Source organism: Mustela nivalis (assembly GCF_964662115.1).
Source record: "Mustela nivalis genome assembly, chromosome: 9".
Taxonomy (NCBI): Eukaryota; Metazoa; Chordata; class Mammalia; order Carnivora; family Mustelidae; genus Mustela; species Mustela nivalis.
In genome coordinates, this window is record NC_139028.1 from 22,322,908 (window position 1) to 22,343,088 (window position 20,181).

Sequence of the window (20,181 nt, forward strand, 5' to 3'; positions counted from 1 at the left end):
AGATTCAAACCAAGCTCCTGAGTGAGTTAGCGATAGGGCCATCAGGAGGGCAGAGCCTTCTATACTATTTTCTAAAAAACATTTTGTTGAAGTACAGTGTACATACAGAATAGTACACACATTGTAAGTGTATATCTTGATGAATTCATGTAACCAACATCCAAAGCGAAGAAACAGAATATCACCAGTGCCCCTGGAGTCCCTGTGCGCCTTCTAGCCACTAGCTTCAAAGATAGTTATTATCTTGACTTCAAACACCATCGATTAGTGTTGCCTATTTGGGGAGCTTTTGATGATTGGAATCACACCGTGCACCCCCTTCTGCATCTGGATTTCCTCACGCAACAGTGTGTTGCTGAGGTCCACCCATTTGTTGTGTGAGGTTGTGCTTTGCCCATTTTTGTGCTGTGTAAGAAGAATTCCATTGTGTGAGGATACTCTAACCTGTCAATTTTATTGCTCGTGGCCATTTAAGTTGTTTCTGTTATTTGGCTATTACAGATAGTTCTGTTATTAACACCCTAGCATATGGTTTTAGAGAACAGACATACCCAAAGAACTGCCCACTGGGTGTGTTCTTAGGAACAGCTTCGTGGGGTCATCGCATGCTCATATGATTATGATCAGCTCTAGTAGGTATGGTCAGTTTCCCAAGTCCTACCATTGCTTCCCATTGTTTCCAATGATATCCTTTGGTTCTCCCTTATTACGCAGTAAAATCTTGAGTGGAGGACTCCATCCTGTTTCATCTACAAACAAAAGATTTTTTAAAATCAATGTTTGGACTAGAGGATTAGCGAGGGAACAGTGAAGAGGGGAACCCTGAGGGGAAGGGAACCTGGGACAGACCAGGACTCTGGTCAGCCAGTTCTTCCTCTCCAGATACTGTCTTCCAAGAACTAAGCTTTGGAGGTTCTAGTTGTGCTTAATAGAACACAGTGTTCCTTTACATAGCTGAGTCAAATGGTTTTTCAATGAATACTAATTAAATTGCCTCCTTATTTCTTTTGGGTTAAATCAGTAAGCTATAGGCTTAGGTGGTAAGAGAACTTGTTTGTCTTTCAACACTGGAGCTTCAGACATAATAGAGGTTCAATAAATGTTAGTGGAAATAAACAAACAAATGAACAAGTTTCCTAAAACTTCACAACTAGGCAACATGGCGTGATGTAGTGAACTTGTTCATTATGCAGATACTCATTCTCTGTCTCAAATCCAACCATTCAGGCCCTTCTCCCAAGTCTGTCCCAAATACCATGAGACTGCCTTTGAGCTCTCTTGGGATGATGCATGTAGGATCAGTCAGCGGGACAACTACACTGCCTCAGGGGGTACATCCTGGCCCCACCGTCATAGAGCTCAAGGTCAAAAAGCAGAGGCACGGAGAGTGAGCACATTGAAGATACGATGGCACAGAATGAAGCTGCTATCACTTAACTGTCCATGAGCATGAACAAGGAGCTCATTTACATAGAGGATCACATTTAATCTTCTTGAAAGCCCTATGGGCACGTTATTCATGTCTTCCTTTTAGAAAATAAGGCAGTTCAGAGAAATGCAGTGACTTGGCCATGGTTACAATTCGTAAATGGTAAAGCCTAGATTTCATTATGTCTGTCTAAATCAAGATCCTCAGATTTTAATCATTATCTGTGCATGGACATTTAAAAATTAAAGTTGCCTTGGCTCTCAAGGGCAGTGGTGTTTTGCATGTGATTTCATTTAAGTTAAACACATTCGGTGCCTGCTACGCACAGTAAGAGCTGAGTGTGACTTAAGCTAATAGTAAACTCTATTTACTTTCTCTAAACACTCCTTCAGTTTCTCTGGTTAGGAGAAACCCGGGCTGGGACCTGAATGAAAATTCTTGTTTGGCAATCACAGCAGAGATGAACCAGAGCCGAAAGGAGTGGGTCTTGGGGTTCAGAAAGGCTTTCCAGAAGGGCGATACACAAGAGTGTGATGGAAGGGAGGAAGATGACCTAGCACACACACACACACACACACACACACACACACACACACACACACACACAAAGCAGGGGAGAAGGAAGCCTGAAAATATTTTCCCATCAGAGCTTTCTTTACTCTGTTTTCAAGACAGCTATTCACTTCTGGAAGGCCAAAGAAAGCAGAACAGACTTGAGGATCATTGGCAGGTCCTTTCATCACAGGACTGCAGAGAACATAAGCACTCTGGTTACAGATGACGTGGCTGGCCACCTCAGCCACACTTTTGCCCTCTGGGTCTGGGCAATGCCAGCTCCTTGGCAGCTTGGCAGGGCTGTAGAGGGGAGGGACTGTAGGGCGGGGGAGGAGCAGAGTGGCAGGTGACATGACAACATTGCAGTATACCGGGAAGCCTCCTAAGAGAACCTGTGGTCCTCCGGTCCTGGGACGGTCCAGGGGACTGCAGGAATCCCAGGGTGGGGGTGGAGTGGGAGGGCTAGAATATCACTGTTGGCATGGCTCTAGCCAGGAAGAAAATGCTATAAAATTCTGCTTCCTGGCCCAATTCCCAGCCTAGCTAACGCTTGGAACTGTCCAGTTGCCTGGACAGTTTTAAATCTTTATTATATGCATTCATGCCTTGGTGTTCAGTTTGCTTTTGCCCCTCAGTTTCAGATGGCCCGCTGTGGCCCCGGCTCATGATTCAGACTGAAATAGCGGCCTGCTTTGCATGCCGGTTCAAGCTACATTTCGGTTCTTGTTTCTTTGAAAAGGTCCTGCCAAGGATGCAATATGAAATGTCAGGTTCCGGTCTGGTATTCCCCCACATACCTTCATCCTTGTAGTGTGACTTCTGTGGGATTCCCACTCCTACCCAGAATCCCTGCATGTTAATGGGGTTGTCTAATTCAGATATGGCTAGAAGATGTGATGATGTCATGGCCCTATGAGATCAGACATTTGCACCTTATGTCACCTTCTGTGCCAGCTGGAATTCACATCAGTTAGCCCATCTCATTCTCTATTGGGACATGCCTATTACAGACTAAGAGTTATCAAGACATTATCAAATTCCTCCTACAAAGTAACCAAAGAGGTGTGTACTAATTTTTTTACAATCATCTGTTGCCCAGACTCCCACCTCTGACAGTTGGCTATTCCTTATTGATACCACCCCACAGCTGTCCTAAGGCAGCTTAAGTTTAGACTTTATCTTCCTGTGTTGGATGTAAATAGATAATGGCTTCCCATCACTTTTGCTATGTCCCTATCCTACCCCCTTGAAGGTCTGTTCCCATATAAGACCACTTAGATCCTTATCACAGCCTTGAGAAGCTTAAGTTCAAAGTTATATGGAACACACTGGGAACTTAAACTTGGAGATTTTTTAAAGTTTATTTATTTAAGCAATCTCTACACTCAACGTGGGGCTTGAGCTCACGACCCCAAAATCAAGAGCCACATGATCCACTGATGGAGCGGGCCAGGTGTCCCTTAAACTTGGAGATTTTTAAGATGAAAATTCTCAATACCTTAGTGATTTGCTTAGGGCTACCTTTGTCAACTTTTCTGGCTATTAGAGCTGATAGGAGATGGCTAATATCCCTTTCAGAAATGGGGTATTTTTACTCTGATCCCCTTTCTCTAGCCTTCCACTTTCCAAACAAGAGCCCCTTTCCAGATATCTATATATTCTTTAATATCCTCTTTATTCAGAAAGCCCCTTTCTGGGGCGCCTGGGTGGCTCAGTGGGTTAAGCCACTGCCTTCGGCTCAGGCCATGATCTCGGGGTCCTGGGATCGAGTCCCGCATCGGGCTCTCTGCTCAGCAGGAAGCCTGCTTCCCTCTCTCTCTCTCTGCCTGCCTCTCCCGTCTACTTGTGATTTCTCTCTGTCAAATAAATAAATAAAATCTTTAAAAAAAAAAAGAAAGCCCCTTTCTGGATGTTCTGAACAAACGACCCAGGTGTGTTAAGAGTTAGTTACTGATAGGAAAGCCAAAATCCAGAGTAATCAGTCAGAATTCGTCAAGAACCCCACTGAAAAATAAATGAACTTGAACGGTTCACAAAAGAGGAAATATACAGGGCTAAAAGACACGTGGGAAAATGTTCAAGTTCACTAATAACAAAAGAAATGCAAATTTTAAAAACCAGTTACCCATTTTTTATCTATCAAACTTGCAAAGTTAAAAAAAGAAAAGAAAAAAAGAAGAAGAATATCCAGAGCTGGCAAACAATGAATGCGGGGCGGGGGGGCGGGGGAGGTCTCATCCTTTGCTCTGCTGGAGATAGACTGATGCTACACTCAGAGGAACCATCCGGTGATGTGTACCAATTTTGTTCCTGTTTAATTATCCCAAGAATATCATCCAAAATAGATACAAAAATTTATTCACAAAGATGCAGTGTTCTTTCTAAGTCTCAAAACGGAAACAACTTAGGTGTCAAAAAAGAAGAGATTGGTTAAATAAATTTCAGTATATTCCCACAGCAGAACCTTAATGCAAGCCATTAGAAAAGATGTTTTCTAAAGTTTCTAGTAACACGGGAAATGCTTCTATTGCAATGTTAAGTAAAAAGAGCAAAATACTATATTGTATATATGTTATAACCTCAGTGTGTTAAAAAATAAAATCCAAAAACATGGAAACAAGGAAGGGATAAAATATACTAACTCATTAACAAGGTTATTTTGCTGTATTGGAATCGTTGGCAATTTTTCCTTCTTCCCCTTTTCCTCTAATGTTCTATAATGATAATATGTTGTCTTTATAATAAAAACATTATTCAAAAATAATAAGGGGCTACAGAAGTCGAGACATGCAGGACTGGCGTGAGAACAGATATACTGGTAGAAGAGATTGGAGAGTCCCAAAATAAATTGTTACATTTATGGTCTATTGATTTTCAGCAAGGGCGCTAAGACAATTCAAAGTTGGGGGGAAGGGATTGGTCTTTTCAATAAATGGTGCTGGGTGAGGTGGATATCCACTTGCAAAAGAATGAAGCCAGACCCCTTCCTCATACCATGCACAAAGTTGACTAAATTGGGAGGGGGGGGGCGCCTGGGTGGCTCAGTGGATTAAGCCTCTGCCTTCAGTTCAGGTCATGAACCCAGGGTCCTGGGATAGAGCCCCGCATCATCGGGCTCTCTGCTCAGAGAACCTGCTCCCCGCACCACTCTCTGCCTGTGTCTCTGCCTACCTGTGATCTCTGTCTGTCAAATGAATAAATAAAATCTTTTTAAAAAATTGACCAAATGGGATCATGGATCTAATTATGAAAGATAAAACTATAAAATCCTTAGAAGAAACATAGGAGCACATCTTCGTGACCTTAGGTTAGACAAAGCCTTCTTAAATATGACACCAAAAGCACAAACAACAAAAGAAAAATGGATAAATTGGACTTCATCAAAATTAAATATTTTTGTGCTTCAAAGAACATGACCAAGAAAGTGGAGACAACCTACAGAATGTGGGGAAATATTTACAAATCACATATCTGATAAGAGAGTTTTAGCCAGGGGTGCCTGGGTGTCTCAGTCGGTTAAATGTCTGCCTTTGGCTCAGGTCATGCTCCCAGGGTCCTGGGATCGAGCCCCATGTCTGGCCCCATGTCTGTCAGCCAGGAGTCTGCTTCTCCCTCTCCCTCTGCTCCTTCCCCTGCTTGTGCTCACTCTTGCTCTCTCTCTCAAATTAATCAAATCTTAAAAAAAATTTTAAAAAGAGAGACTTGTACCCAGATTATATTAAGAACTCTTACAACTCAGGGCGCCTGGGTGGCTCAGTGGGTTAAAGCCTCTGCCTTTGGCTCAGGTCATGATCCCAGGGTCCTGGGATCGAGCCCCGCATCGGGCTCTCTGCTCCGCAGGGAGCCTGCTTCCTCCTCTCTCTGCCTGCCTCTCTGCCTACTTGTGATCTCTCTCTCTGTCAAATAAATAAATAAAATCTTAAAAAAAAAAAGAACTCTTACAACTCAACAATGAAAAGATTAATAAGCCAGTTGACAAACAGGCATTTTAAATAAACATTTCTCCAAAGAAGATATACAAATGTCTAATAAGCACTCGTTTATTCATTTCTTATTGCTGCCATAATTAAATTACCACAAACTTAGTGGCTTAAAACAATAGCAGTTTATTGCGGCACCTGGCTGGCTCAGTCAGTGGAGCGTGTGACTCTTGATCTCGGGGTTGTGAGTTCGAGCCCCACATTGGTTGTAGAGATTATTTAAAAACAAAATATATTTTAAAAATTTAGTATCTTACAGTTCTAGAAGGCTGAAGTCCCACATGAGGAGAAATGGAGACTGACTGACTGTTTATGGGTACAGGGTTTCTCTGGGGGATGATGAAAATATTTATTTTTTTAATTTAAATTTTATTTTATTTTATATTGCTGGAAATATTTTTAAAGGTTTTTTTTTTTTAAGATTTTATTTATTTATTTGACAGGGAAAGAGAGAGAGCACAAGCAGGGGGAGTAGCAGGCAGAAAGAGAGGGAGAAGCAGGCTTTCCACTGAGCAGGAAGCCCCATGCAGGACTCGATCCCTGGGCCCTGGGATCACGACCCAAGCCGCAGGCAGCCACTTAATCAACTAAGCCACTCAGGTGTCGTGATGAAAATATTTTAAAATTGATTTTGGTGATGGTTGCACAACTCTGTCAATACACGAAAAACCACTGATTTGTATGTATACTTTAAATAGATGGATTATATATATGTAAATTATATTACAATAAAGCTGTTAAAGAATAATAAGTGAATCCTAAGTAGGGTCCCATTTCAGTTTAACAAAAAAATCCAACTCAAACTGGCTTAAAGAATAAAGGAAATTGGGTGCTGGGGTGGCTCAGTTGGTAAAGCTTCTGCCTTTGGCTCAGGTCATGATCTCAGGGGCCTGGGATTGAGCCTCGCATTGGGCTCCCTGCTCAGTGGAGAGCCTGCTTCTCCCTCTCCCTCTGTCTGCTGCTCTGCCTATTTGTGCTCTCTCTCTCTCTGTCAAATAAATAAATAAAATCTTAAAAAATGCCTCAATGAACTGAAAAGTAGAGTAAGGAAGGAGGACTCAAGTGCAATGTAGTCGGGAGCTCCCCTCTGCAGGAGCTGGAGTCCCAGCTGTGCACACTGCTGCCCAAGGCGGAGAGGGTGGGAAGGATATTGTGGAGGTAACACCCCCACAGTCCTAAGGGCAGAGAGAAGAATACAGAAGAAGGTCAAGTTCAAAGATAGGGACTTTGGGACTGTGCGCACCAGGCTGAACCTAGGGAAGGAGAGGTGCACTAGACTGAGGCGTGAGAAAACCAGTTAATGACAGTGATAAAGACACTTTAAAAGTATTTAAGACCGATTGTGAATGGCTATGGGATTTCTTTAAGGCAGCACAAAAATGTTCTAAAATTAGATTGTTGTGATGATTTCACGGCTTTGTACATATAGTTTAAAAACACTAAATTATACCCTTTAAATAGAGGAACACTTTAAATGGTATGTGAATCATATTTACATAATGCTGTTTTTTTTTTAAATGTTTAGAGCAAGAAGACAATTATTAATTTAGCACTTGGGCATATGGTGCCGGATTTACAAGTGACAAAGAGAAAACCATGCCTCTCCTATTTAGTGCTTTTCTAAGGAGAATAGAGTTAAATGTGAATTGAAGTCCAAGATGTGGGAAAGATAATAAATAAGCCTTTAAAATGTGTATTTTAAAGGAGTCCAAGACCGTAGTGCCCAGATAATCTACCTCCTAGGGCACTGAAAGAGCTGTAGCATAGCCATTATTTATTCTACAATCTGTGAGAAATTATGCAGAAATGGGAAAGAGAAGTTTTGAAGACAGACACACATACACATTTATCATAAGTGACATGGGTAGGGGGAAAGAGGAAGGAGTTCCCCTGGAAATCACACCTATTTCAAAGAACACAAACTCTACAAGGCAGGGACTTCATCTGTTCATAACCATAACCTTAGCTCCTAGAACATTGTCTAGCCCATTACAGGCACTCAAATATTTGTTTAAGGTTGAGTGTTGACTCTTTCAGGATTGGTTGTGGGGGAGAACCTTGGTACACCATGAAAAAAAAGCATGGAAGTTAGGCCATAAACAAGGTGAATCTTGGACAACAGAAATCTTAGTGAGAGTTTCGTTGTTGTTATACACTGGTTTTGAATTTGGCCAAATACCTTTTCTGTATCTATTGAAATAATCATATGGTTTTTCTCCTTTATTCTGTTACCATGATGAATTACATTAATTGATTTTCAAATGTTAAACCAATCTCGTGTTCCTAGGATAAACCCACTTGGGAATGCCATATTATCCTTTTTACATATTACTGAATTCAGTTTGCTAATATTTTGTTAACAGTGAAGCCATCCTGGGCCTAAGGGGACATTTTTCATTTCCAATCCAATTTATTTAATTGATCTAGGACTATTAAGGTATTTCATTTCTTCTTAAGTCAGTTATGATCATTTGTGTCTTTCAAGGACTGTATTTCACCTAAGTTCTTAAATTTTTATTGGTATAAAGTTTTTCATAATATTCCATCGTTGTATTTATTTGTTTGTTTGTTTGTTTAAATAGGCTCCATGCCAAGTGTGGAGCCTGACACAGGGCTTGAACTCACAACCCTGAGATGAAGACCTGAGCAGAGGTCAAAAGTCAGATGCTTAACTGAATGAGCCACCCAGGCGCCCCCTGTTGCTGTGTTTTTAATGTCTGCAGAGTGTAGTGAAGTCCTCTCTTACATTTGCACCAAAAACTAAATCTTGATACAAGGAAAGCAATAAAGTGCAGTAATATGGAACAAACAAACAAATAACCCCTAAATCTTGGGACCAGGGTCAGATTTGAAATTTTAGGCAAATTGCAATTGGTTGCTCTGTCTCTTACATCTCCTATGCTTACTCTCCTTCCATCGCCAACCCTGGAGGATCACTTTTAGATTTACTAATGAGAGCTACTAGGAAGAAAGGTAGCCCCCAGAAACAACAAGTAGCAAGCCCAGGGTCGATCTTGGGTGAGATTCTAGGATAGGTTTGTGAGCAATACAAAAATATTGGTGATCACTGAGAGCTGTCATAAATTCACTAAGAAGAATTTTAAATTATTTCCTAACTGCTCTAATAGCTACCTCCCTTGACAGCTGAGATTGTTTAAACTAGTGTTTACTGTGGGGCTATTTTGTACCAAGCATTGTGCTTGAGGCCGGCAAAACAGGGGTGAGAAAAAGATGCACTGTCTGCCTTTACCATGTAGTGAGGGTGATCGTCACGAACCCAGTTAGGTGCATGAGTGTAACTACAAACTGTGGGAAGCACTGGGAGAGAATTGTGTGAGATCTTTAATTTAGTTTTGGTGGTGGGAAGGGGGAAGGAGGCTGGTCTAAGAAAGGCCTCCAAGAGGAACTCCCATTTAAAGATGAGTAGGAGTTTGCCCAGGAAATGACAGGAAAACTATTCTCAGCAGCGTGGGCTTGAGTCAGGAAAAGTGTCTGGGGAGTTTGAGGAACTGAGAGAAGGCAAGTGTTGCTGGAAAGTAATAAGAGAGTGAGATGCACTGGGGCCGAAGAGGTGGAAGGGTGAAATCCATCCAAGCTTTAAAGGAATGATCCCATAGTTGCCTTTTATTCTATGGGCACTGGAAAGCCATCGAAGAAGTTTGGGCAGGAATGTGGCATGATCCAGTTTCATTTTACTCATTATGGAAAAATTGAAACATGTGTGTGACAACAGGTACAATAGTAGTATGACCTGCTATGTGCCCGTGACCAGCTTCAAAAATCAACTTACGGCCAATCTTTGGGATTCCAGAATAAGAAATAGAAATTCCCAGAGATTCTCTATATTATAAGGGATTCTATAATTTTTTGAAACACTTTCTTATATGTTTTAAGTAATACTGAGTGGTTGGGGTGCCTCGCTGGCTCAGTCCGGAGAACATGCAACTCTAGATCTCAGGGTTGTGAGTCTGAGCCCGTGTGGGTGTAGAGATTACTTTAAAAAATACAATCTTTAAAAATAGTAATAATGGGACGCCTGGGTGGCTCAGTTGGTTAAGCAGCTGCCTTCGGCTCTGGTCATGATCCCAGCGTCCTGGGATAGAGTCCCACATCGGGCTCCTTGCTTGGCAGGGAGCCTGCTTCTCCCTCTGCCTCTGCCTGCCATTCTGTCTGCCTGTGCTTGCTCTCCCCCCCCCTCTCTCTGATAAATAAATAAAATCTTTTAAAAAAAATAGTAATAATAATAATAATGAGTAATCGTGATAATAAACAGTGTACCAGTTTTCTGTGATAGGGGTATACTAAAGGTTTCACAGTTTTGCTATTAGAAAAAGCAGTGTATGGGGCGCCTGGGTGACTCAGTGGGTTAAAGCCTCTGCCTTCGGCTCAGATCATGATTCCAGGGTCCTGGGATCAAGCCCCACATCAGGCTCTCTGCTCAGCAGGGAGCCTGCTTCCCCTTCTCTCTCTGCCTGCCTCTCTGCCTACCTGTGATCTCTGTCTGTCAAATAAATAAACAAAATCTTAAAAGAAATAAAAGCAGTGTAATAAGTGCACATTTATCATTATTGTAAACCTATATATTGTGATAAGATTAAATGTATATATATATATTTTTTTAAAGATTTTATTTATTTGTCATAAAGAGAGCAAGCACGAGTGGCGGAAAGGGTCAGAGGGAGAAGCAGGCTTGGGCCGAAGGCAGCGGCTCAGACAACATTGCTGACTTAGCCGACTGAGCTGCCCAGATGCCCCACCCACATCATTTTTACATGGGCAACACTGTAGTTCATGGTGAGCATGTGGATTTCTTTAACCACCACATTCGAATGAGCGTGGCCGGTAGAGGAGCAGTTCCTTCATGAAACTAGTAACCTGGACAAAAAAAGGGATTTGACAAATTCAGTCATGGAGGGAATAAGAAGAGCTCAGCCTTGCACTATGGGTACAAGTCAGGATAAAATGGCAAGTAAGGGACTCTACCAAGGAAGGGACTTTACTTCTGGCCTATTTTAGGAACAAAATAGAGAGCATAGAAAACCATGATCCAAGAGTGAAACCGATAAATGTGAGAGCTTCCCACTAAATTAACATAGTTGGAGTGCCCGGAAGCCGCCAGCGTGGATCTCACACAGCCACAACCCCAGGAACAAGCGAAAGCGGCAAGTGTCTGGGCCCCATTCATCTTGGAGGAGAAAGTCCCGCAGGTTTCCCAGTGACCAGAGAAAGTTACCCAAGTGAGTGCTGATGAAATCCTACCAGAAGATGTTTCAAAGTCCATCAGGGCTCCTTGCTGGCACCCCCCACCACTTTCGCTTTCCTGGTCCTTTTCTCATGCACAGAAACAAGCAAGGGTTTTGCCCTGTAGCTCCCTCTCCTTCCTGAGAGCCCTCACTGCTCTCACTATTCAATCTTATTTCCTTCTGAATCTCTCATTCCCACCTTGTGTTCCACTCAGACTGTCACAGTCAACAAAACCATGATGTACTTTTAGTCTTTAGCACAGAATCTGTTAAACCAGGCTGTACTATCCGCATGGTATTTACCTATTCGAGAACACAGCAAGAACCTATCCATGTCAATTTCTCTTTGCTCCCATGCTACTAGTGTGTGTTCGTGGCTCTGCTGCTAACAGCAAGTATTGTTGTAAATAAAATAAGTATAAATAAACTTAGAGGCATAATTTACAGAAATCCAGTGAGTGGTGATTCAAGAAATAACAAGCTTTGTAGGCAAAGGTAAGTCCTTAAATTGGCCGTTTGAATCTGGGATTCTGTGTAGTGCCAGGAAATCTGAGTGTTCCATAATTTGAATACTACTCAACAATGTTCACTGGTGCATTGGTGGTTTTTTAACATTTAAATATTCGCTATGGGTTATAGTCATTTGTAAATACTTCCACAGAAGAAATGCGAAGAAAGGAGAGGAGAATATTATAGACGACACTGACACAAAATCAGAAACTGATCTAAGAGCTGAACTTGCAAAAGTAATACCAATTTCAACACTAAAACCAAATTGTTATAAAGGGAAATGAGCTTGTCTGAAGCAACATGTATGCTAAAGCCTAACTTAAAGATGCTCTTGGATGTATTTTTAGCAATTCAAACAACATCAGTGCAAATATAAGAAATATCTTCTTATCAGATAAAGGGCTAGTATCCAAAATCTATAAAAAACTTACCTAACTCAACACCCAAAGAACAAATAATCCAATCAAGAAATGGGCAGAAGACATGAACAGATATTTCTGTAAAGAAGACCAAGAGGGCCAACAGGCATGTGAAAAAATCCTCAACATCACTCGGCATCAGGGAAATACAAATCAAAACCAGAGTGAGATACCACCTCATGCCAGTCAGAATGGTTAAAATTAACAAGTCAGGAAACGACAGAAGTTGGCGAGGATGCGGAGAAAGGGGAACCCTCCTACACTGTTGGTGGGAATGCAAGCTGGTGCAGCCACTCTGGAAAAACAGCATGAAGGTTCCTCAAAAAGTTGAAAATAGAGCTACCCTATGACCCAGCAATTGCACTACTGGATATTTACCCTAAAGATACAAACGTAGTGATCCAAAGGGGCCCATGCACCCGAATGTTTATAGCAGCAATGTCCACAATAGCCAGACTGTGGAACGAGCCTAGACGTCCATCAACAGATGAATGGATAAAGAAGATGTGGTGTATGTATACAATGGAATACTATGCAGCCATCAAAACCCCCAAAAATCTTGCCATTTGCAACGATATGGTTGGCACTAGAGGGTATTATGCTAAGCAAAATAAGTTAGTTAGAGAAAGACAATTATCATATGATCTCTCTGATATGAGGAATGTGAGAGGCAGGGTGGGGTGTTGAGGTGGGTAGGGAGGGAAAAAAATGAAACAAGATGGGATCAGGAGGGAGACAGACCATAAGAGACTCCTAATCTCAGGAAACAAAATGAGGCTTGCTGGGGGGTCAGTGGGGAGGGATAGGATGGCTGGGTTATGGACATTGGGGAAGGTATGTGTTATGGTGAGTGCTGTGAATTGTGTAAGCCTGATGATTCACAGACCTGTACCTCCGGGTCAAATAATACATTATATGTTAATAAAAAGAAAGAAAGAAATATCTTTTATACCTGGATTATCTTTCATTAAACAAAAAACACAAAAAAAATTACTAGACAGGGCAGGAAATGCTTTGTGTGTTTAAAATTTTCATTTAGGGATGCCTTGAGTGGCTCAGTCAGTTGGGCAGCTACCTTTGACTCAGGTCCTAATCCCTGGGTCCTGGGATCAAGCCCCACATCGGGCTCCCTGCTCAGCGGGGAGTCTGCTTCTCCCTCTCTCTCTGCCCTTTTCCCTGCCTACTCTCTTTCTCAAATAAATAGATAAATTAATTTTTTTTTTATTTTAAGAATTCTACCTTTTGGGCACCTGGGTGGCTTAGTGGTTTAAAGCCTCTGCCTTGGGGCACCTGGGTGGCTCAGTGGATTAAGTCTCTGCCTTCGGCTCAGGTCATGATCCCGGGGATCATGCTTCCTCCTCTCTCTCTCTGCCTGCCTCTTTGCCTGCTTGTGATCTCTCTTTCTCTGTCAAATAAATAAATAAAATCTTTAAAAAAAAAAAAAAAAAAGCCTCTGCCTTCAGCTCAAGTCATGATCTTGGGGTCCCGAGATCAAGTCCCACATAGGGCTCTCTGCTCAGCAAGGAGCCTGCTTTCTCCTCTCTCTCTCTCTCTCTCTCTCTCTCTGCCTCTCTGCCTACTTACGATCTCTCTCTGTCAAATAAATAAATAAAATCTTTTTTTAAAAAAAAGAATGCTACCTTTTAAATACTAAATGTTTATATCTTCATCTTTCAACTTTTTACATGGTATTTGGCATTTACTTTGTGTTAACTTTTTAGATTGTCTTTTAGTGTTTCCTATTGTCAAATGACTATATCAAGTAGAGATCATGTTTACACGTTATTGAAATATATAATCTTGGGCACCTGGGTGGCTCAGTTGGTTAGGCATCTACCTTTAGTTCAGGTCATTACCTCAGGATCCTTCCCTGCCCATTCTCTCTCAAATAAATAAATAAAACCTTTAATTTTAAAAAAAGAATGATGTGGATCTATTGATACACCAGTATGGAAAACTCCATGATATATTTTTCAGTTAAAAAGAAAACACCAAACATTTGGGGTGTGTGTGTGTGTGTTTTTAATTGCATAGAAATAGTTCTGGAGGTGCTGGGTGGCCCAGTCGGTTGAGCGCCCCACTCTTGATCTACGCTTGGGTCCTGATCTCAGAGCTGTAAGTTCGAGCCTCTTGTTGGGCTCCATGCTGGATGTGGGGCCTACTTAATCAAAAAGAAGAAGAAGGAGAAGAAGGAAGAAGAAATAGTTCTGGAAAGAGATGTCCTAAGTTCTTCACTCCACAGGAAGGAGTATGTATACGATAGGAGTGAGATACCAATTTTGTTTTTCACTTTAATTCTACACTAATTTGCATGTGCTAGTTTTGTAATTTGAAACAAAAATTTTGAAAATCCGAAACCTTGCTCTCCTTATATTCACGTGAACCTTAAACTTGGTGATATCCCTGAAGAAACTTCCGCCATTAGACTTCTGTTCTTGACTGAACAGGGATTAAAGGAGCACCTATTCTGAATCAGGTACAGAAATAAGCGTTGGCAAGTTCAAGGTGAGAGGAGTTTGTGTCCTTTAAGGACTTCAAATTTTAGAAGGGAGAGAGAGCAGAAAACAAGAAATTGAAGGGTAGGCAATGCAAATGCCTCAGAGCTGGGGATGCCTGGAGAGCAACAGGGTAGACAGAAGAGGCAGGCACGAAAGGCTTCTAGAGCAGGTCATAATCAAGAGAAATCTTTTATTTTCCCTATTATTTCATTACTCAAAATTTCAAATGCAGAAGTTGAAACATCTGCAGATCTGTCACACAGATTCAACAACTGTTAACATTTTGCCATGTTCACATAATAAGGAAAAGAACCCCAGATAAATAAATGTTAAACCATTTGAAACTTCCCAATTGACTATATAAGTGCCTAACTCCTAAAAAATGACATTCTTTTACATAACCATAATACTTTTCAAGCATCAGAATTAACATTAATCTTTTTAAATTACCTAACAGCTAGTTCATCTAAAAATTATCCCAATTTCCCCAAAACGCCTTTCAGGGGCTGTTTGCCTTCCAAACCAGGATCCAGGCCAGATTCGCACATTACACGTGGCAGTGGTGGTTTGTACTGTGAGAACTTGGTCAAGCTGGAATTCTCTTTGCCAGAAACCCCTCCCCCAGATGGTTTCAGGTTAGAGTAGGTCAAAAGAGGAACGCTCATGAGATTGGCAAGGCAGAAATGAAGCAGCAAGTGTTTTTCTCTGAAGGTCATTGTGGTTAGATGTGGTGAGAGTTGTGAATCTAAGTGTCAGTGAGCTCAAGCTTGTCCTTGCCTTGTTCTGATTAGTGTACAGAAATTCTTCCCAACTGGTGACCCAGGTGACCAGCAGTGGCCCCAGGCCCACCTCCAGGGACTTGGCAAGGGGCCCACAGTGGTGAGGGCTCCACGAGCTTTCTCAACATGGGCCCATGCCAGCTAGATGGGGTTGTTGGTAACTCCTATTCTGATCCTCTTGACTTCTCTGCTAGTCCTTCACTTCCCCAGCTCCTTCCACGACTGTGGAAGGTCTGATTCTGATAGAAACTCCGTATCTTTTAATTCACGGTGGTTCTGCTTCTCTGAGATGCTTATTGGTACTGGCTATGGTCTCAGGGAAACAGAATCTCAAAGACAGGGAATCTGGAATTGGTTCTTTGATCTGATTAAATTTAAATGCATTAATCACTGGGGCACCTGGCTGGCTCAGACAGAAGAGCATGTGACTCTTGATCTCCTGGTCATGAGTTCAAGTCCCACACTGGGTGTAGAAATTACTTAAAAATAAAATATTTAAAAATAATAAATGCATTAATGATTATTGCCAGTGGTCAAGGGGATATTGGTATTCCATGGCATTCAGTGGAAAAAATAGTCCCTTAAATTCTAACCTACAGGCAGCTATGATAATTGCTTACCAAAGGCAAGCCTTTGGGTGATGAAATATTTGCTGCCATAAAATATTTTGATAGAAATAGTAGCATTATGAGCCTTGCTGGTTGCTTCTAAGTATGCTAGAGAGTTTGGAGAAAGACAATGACAAGCTTAGGGCTTTAAATTCCAGCTTAAGATATGGGAAAGGGACCAAAAAATGTCTTTGACTACCCTAAAAGAAACTCTTATCTCTTATAGCCTTAGGATCAAGACTTCTCATATCTCAAACCTTAATTTCTACTTACAGGGAACTGAATTCCAATAAATATTGAATTAATAACCAGATAGGGTCTCGTGTCAAAAATAAGACATTGACTGGGAAGGAGTAAGACCCTGAATCTCAGGGGACATAAGGACAGATTCTGATAATGTTGGAAACCTCAAACTACAAACTACACGCTACTGACCTTCCTTCAGCAGGGAAGGTACAGTCCATCCTTCTTTATCTGAAAAAGTGTAACGGTCTCCCCAAGGCAGTTGCCTTGCAGGGGACTGCTGATTCTCCCAGGAATGTAACCCTACTACTTCTTTCAGATCTGCAACTAGACTCAAGTAACAGCAGGCCGCAGGGTGACCCAGGAGAAAATACCACACATACCACAAGAATATTGAGACTCTGTCCGTTTGTGTGTTGTTTCACTTTTTGTTTTGACAAAATTTCAGGTTTGCTGTAAAGTTACACAAGTGGTACAAACAATAATTCTCTTTACCTTTGATCAAGACCCCTCAAATGCCAATTTATATTGACAGAAACCCAGGGAATAGTATGAGAGTAGATCCTAAAGGTGTTGGGTCAGGCTGGAAGGAATATAGTTTTGGACTGGGCTGAATGCATTAATATGAGGGCACTGAGCAGAGATTCTGAATGTAATGTAGTTGTTCAGGTTGAGTGGGAATGGCTCCGAATAGTTTGCTGTTAAACCCACCGAGGATTTGCGCTAAGTGAGTCTGAGATGTCAGAACTTCTGATATGGAAGAGAAAGGTATCCAGAATGCGAGAATAGACTTACAAGGTAAAACCGCCTCATGATGTTCCTTGGTAGGGTCCAAAGGACACTGCCTTCACCGGAGAAATGCATTAGTGGGAAGAACACTGGCATCATTGCAGGGCTCTAAAAGCAAAGCATAATGGGAAACACCATCATCAAAGTGGGCTCCCTGAACTGATGCAACAGGGATAATTTGGATGCCAGAGGGTTGGGAGTCAAGAGCAGGCCTTTAGTAACTGAGACAAAGTCAACTACTATAATGGGCAGCAAAGCCAAAGCAGGCCTCAGAGTGGCTGGGCCTGCCGAGCTTTGGCGTGGCTAGGTGCTCACAGTGTCCCTAGGACAGAAATGCCTAGGCAATCTACTGAAGTCTCACTTGGTTTGTATACGTGAAAAGACTGCCATTGTGTGAATACAAGTCTGACTCCTGATAACAGAGTAAGGGTCCTTCAACCAGTTCTTAGATTGGAGCCAGTTCATAAACCCCGACCCCCTGGAATGAAGGAACGACTGGGACCACTTGAGGAAGGACCTTACTCTACTGCCAAAAAGTCCTATTGTCAATCTTCCTTCTACCCTTTCCCCTAAAGCCACTTGACAGGTAACTATGCATTAGGAACAGAACATAACCAGATTGTTGGGAGATTAGTGAACTGTGGCTCCAACTGATGCTAATCCCTGGAGACTCAAAATGCTGCTGTTGTCCCCTGTCAGTGCAGGCTAATGGAAGTCAGATGATCTTTGCCAAGTTTTGGCTTGGCTCCATCTCACAGCAAGCCCAGTGGTTCCCAGAACCATCCCATTAGTATTTCCTCAGCTCCAGAACATATAGGTGGGTATCCATTGCTGAGTAGGTATCTGAGTAGATACACTTGACAACTGGTAGACTCCCTACATTGGTCCTCTGACCCACAGCGTAAAGACTATGATGAAAGAAAGAGCCAACCGGAAATCACTGGAACTGTGTCCACATACTAAAATGGTAAACTAAAGCCAGTATAACATTTGTGGAAGCACCGAAAAGATTAATGCCACCAATGAGGTCTTGAAAGACACAGGGGTGGTGGTTCCTACCCTATCTCCACTCCAATCACCTATTCATCTGTCAAAAGTCGGATGGGGGGGTGCCTGGGTGGCTCAGTGGGTTAAGCCACTGCCTTTGGCTCAGGTCATGATCTCAGGGTCCTGGGATCGAGCCCCGCATCGGGCTCTCTGCTCCGCAGGGAGCCTGCTTCCCTCTCTCTCTCTCTGCCTGCCTCTCTGCCTACTTGTGATCTCTGTCTATCAAATAAATAAATAAAATCTTTAAAAAAAAAAAAGTCTGATGGGCCTTGGAGAATAACATGGAGTATTCAAAACTTGGTGGTTTTCCCATTGCAGCTACAGTACCAGGTATGACTTCTTTGCTAAAGCAAATCAACATAACCCATGGCACTTGGTTTGCTAGGGGTCTGGCTAGTGCTTTTCAGTCTATACCTTTTAGAAAAGACCACTAGATGCTGTTTTCTTTTAGGTGGCCAGGCCAGCAACCCACCTTCACTAATTTACCCCAGGGCTCTGTCAACTCTGAGCCTCCATCATAATCGAGCCTTTTCCTTCCAACCCAATGCAAATTAGTGCTGCTTATTGGCATGATGCTTCAGTTCTGCAACATATATGACTCTCCACAGGGATGCTTGAATGTCCTTGAAACATTATGGGGGGGGCATCCCCCAAGGCCATCTAAGAGCAACATGGATAACATTGACGTTATTGAGACTATGACAAAGTCTCAAAGTCACGCACTATCACTTCAACATACTGACCTAATGTCCTCTGGGTCCCACAGATCAGCACTGCTGAATGGAGGTAGGGACTCCCCAAGGCCATGGGTACCCAGAGGCAGAGATTACGGGGAGGCCATACTGGGGGATGGCTACCATAGTCATGAAACCTGTGGAAGTTCTTTGTTCTATCTGTCCAACTTTTCAAAGTTTGGAATTGTTTCACAATAAGAATTTATTTTTACATGCTCTACCCATGAAAATACTATTATTATTCATATTATTCACTGAGTAGATCAAATCATAGGCAGAAGACAAGGACCCTGGCTTCAGTTCCTGCGTCTGATGCTGCCTCAGGGCATGTCCTTGAGCATTTCTTTCTCTTCACATCTTCCAACCTAAACTTCTCTGTGGGTAAAATAAAGAACAAATTCCTCCCCTTCCTTCCTCCCCCAAAGTGCTTTGTAAAAGTGCTTTTAGTCATTAAGAAATTGAACATTTGGGGCGCCTGGGTGGCTCAGTGGGTTAAAGCCTCTGCCTTTGGCTCGGGTCATCGTCCCAGGGTCCTGGGATCAAGCCCCGCATCGGGCTCTCTGCTTGGTAGGGAGCCTGCTTCCTCCTCTCTTTCTGCCTGCCTCTCTGCCTACTTGTGATTTCTATCTGTCAAATAAATAAATAAATCTTTAAAAAACAAACAAAAAGAGAAATTGAACATTTACCTTAGAGGCCAATCTTCTAAAGCCCCTCCCTTTTACAGTGAAGACCTGTGGAATCTGGTCTCTAGAGACATGGAGAAGTTTACCCGGGATCACACCACTAGTTAGTGATGGAGCCAGAATTAGAACCCCGGGCTCTTCAGTCTCTAGTGTCAGCCCTGCTACGTTGCCTTTGCCTTAGAAGAAAGGTGCTCGGAACATTCTGAAAAGAATTTTCACATTATTTATGACAACCCACAGAGTAAGGGCTGGGTATCAGCCCAGAGACTCTCTCTAATGTTGTGGTTCTTAACACTGATGGTCTCCAGATTCCTTTATACTCTCAAGAACTGTTGAGGACCCTCAAGAAAACTTTTGTTTACGTAGGTCATCTCTATGAACACTTATTGTAATAGAAATTAAAATTAATAAAAAATGTTACATGCTTTATTTATTCATTGCTTTTAAAAATGCTAGTGATAGACCCATTGTGTGTGACCTTTTTTCTTTTTAACGAAAAATAACTTCTCGAAAAGGAAAAAAAGTGGAGATAGCATGGTTCTGGTTTATATTTTTGCAAATCCCTTTAACATCTGGCTCACAGAAGACAACTAGTTTCTTTTTTTTTTTTTTTAAGTTTTGTTTCTTTTTTTTTTAATTAAAAAAAATTTTTAATAAACATATA

At 42.0% G+C, this 20,181-nt stretch overlaps 1 long non-coding RNA gene across 1 annotated transcript; it reads right to left on the bottom strand.

Annotated features, from left to right (window-relative positions):
- Window positions 1-438: 438 nt before the first annotated feature.
- LOC309840967 lies at window positions 439-19,687 on the bottom strand. The gene is made up of 3 exons (XR_014298871.1): window positions 19,521-19,687; window positions 17,060-17,161; window positions 439-749 (listed from the first exon to the last, which is right to left on the bottom strand). It is a non-coding gene; the product is annotated as an uncharacterized lncRNA (long non-coding RNA).
- Window positions 19,688-20,181: the final 494 nt, after the last annotated feature.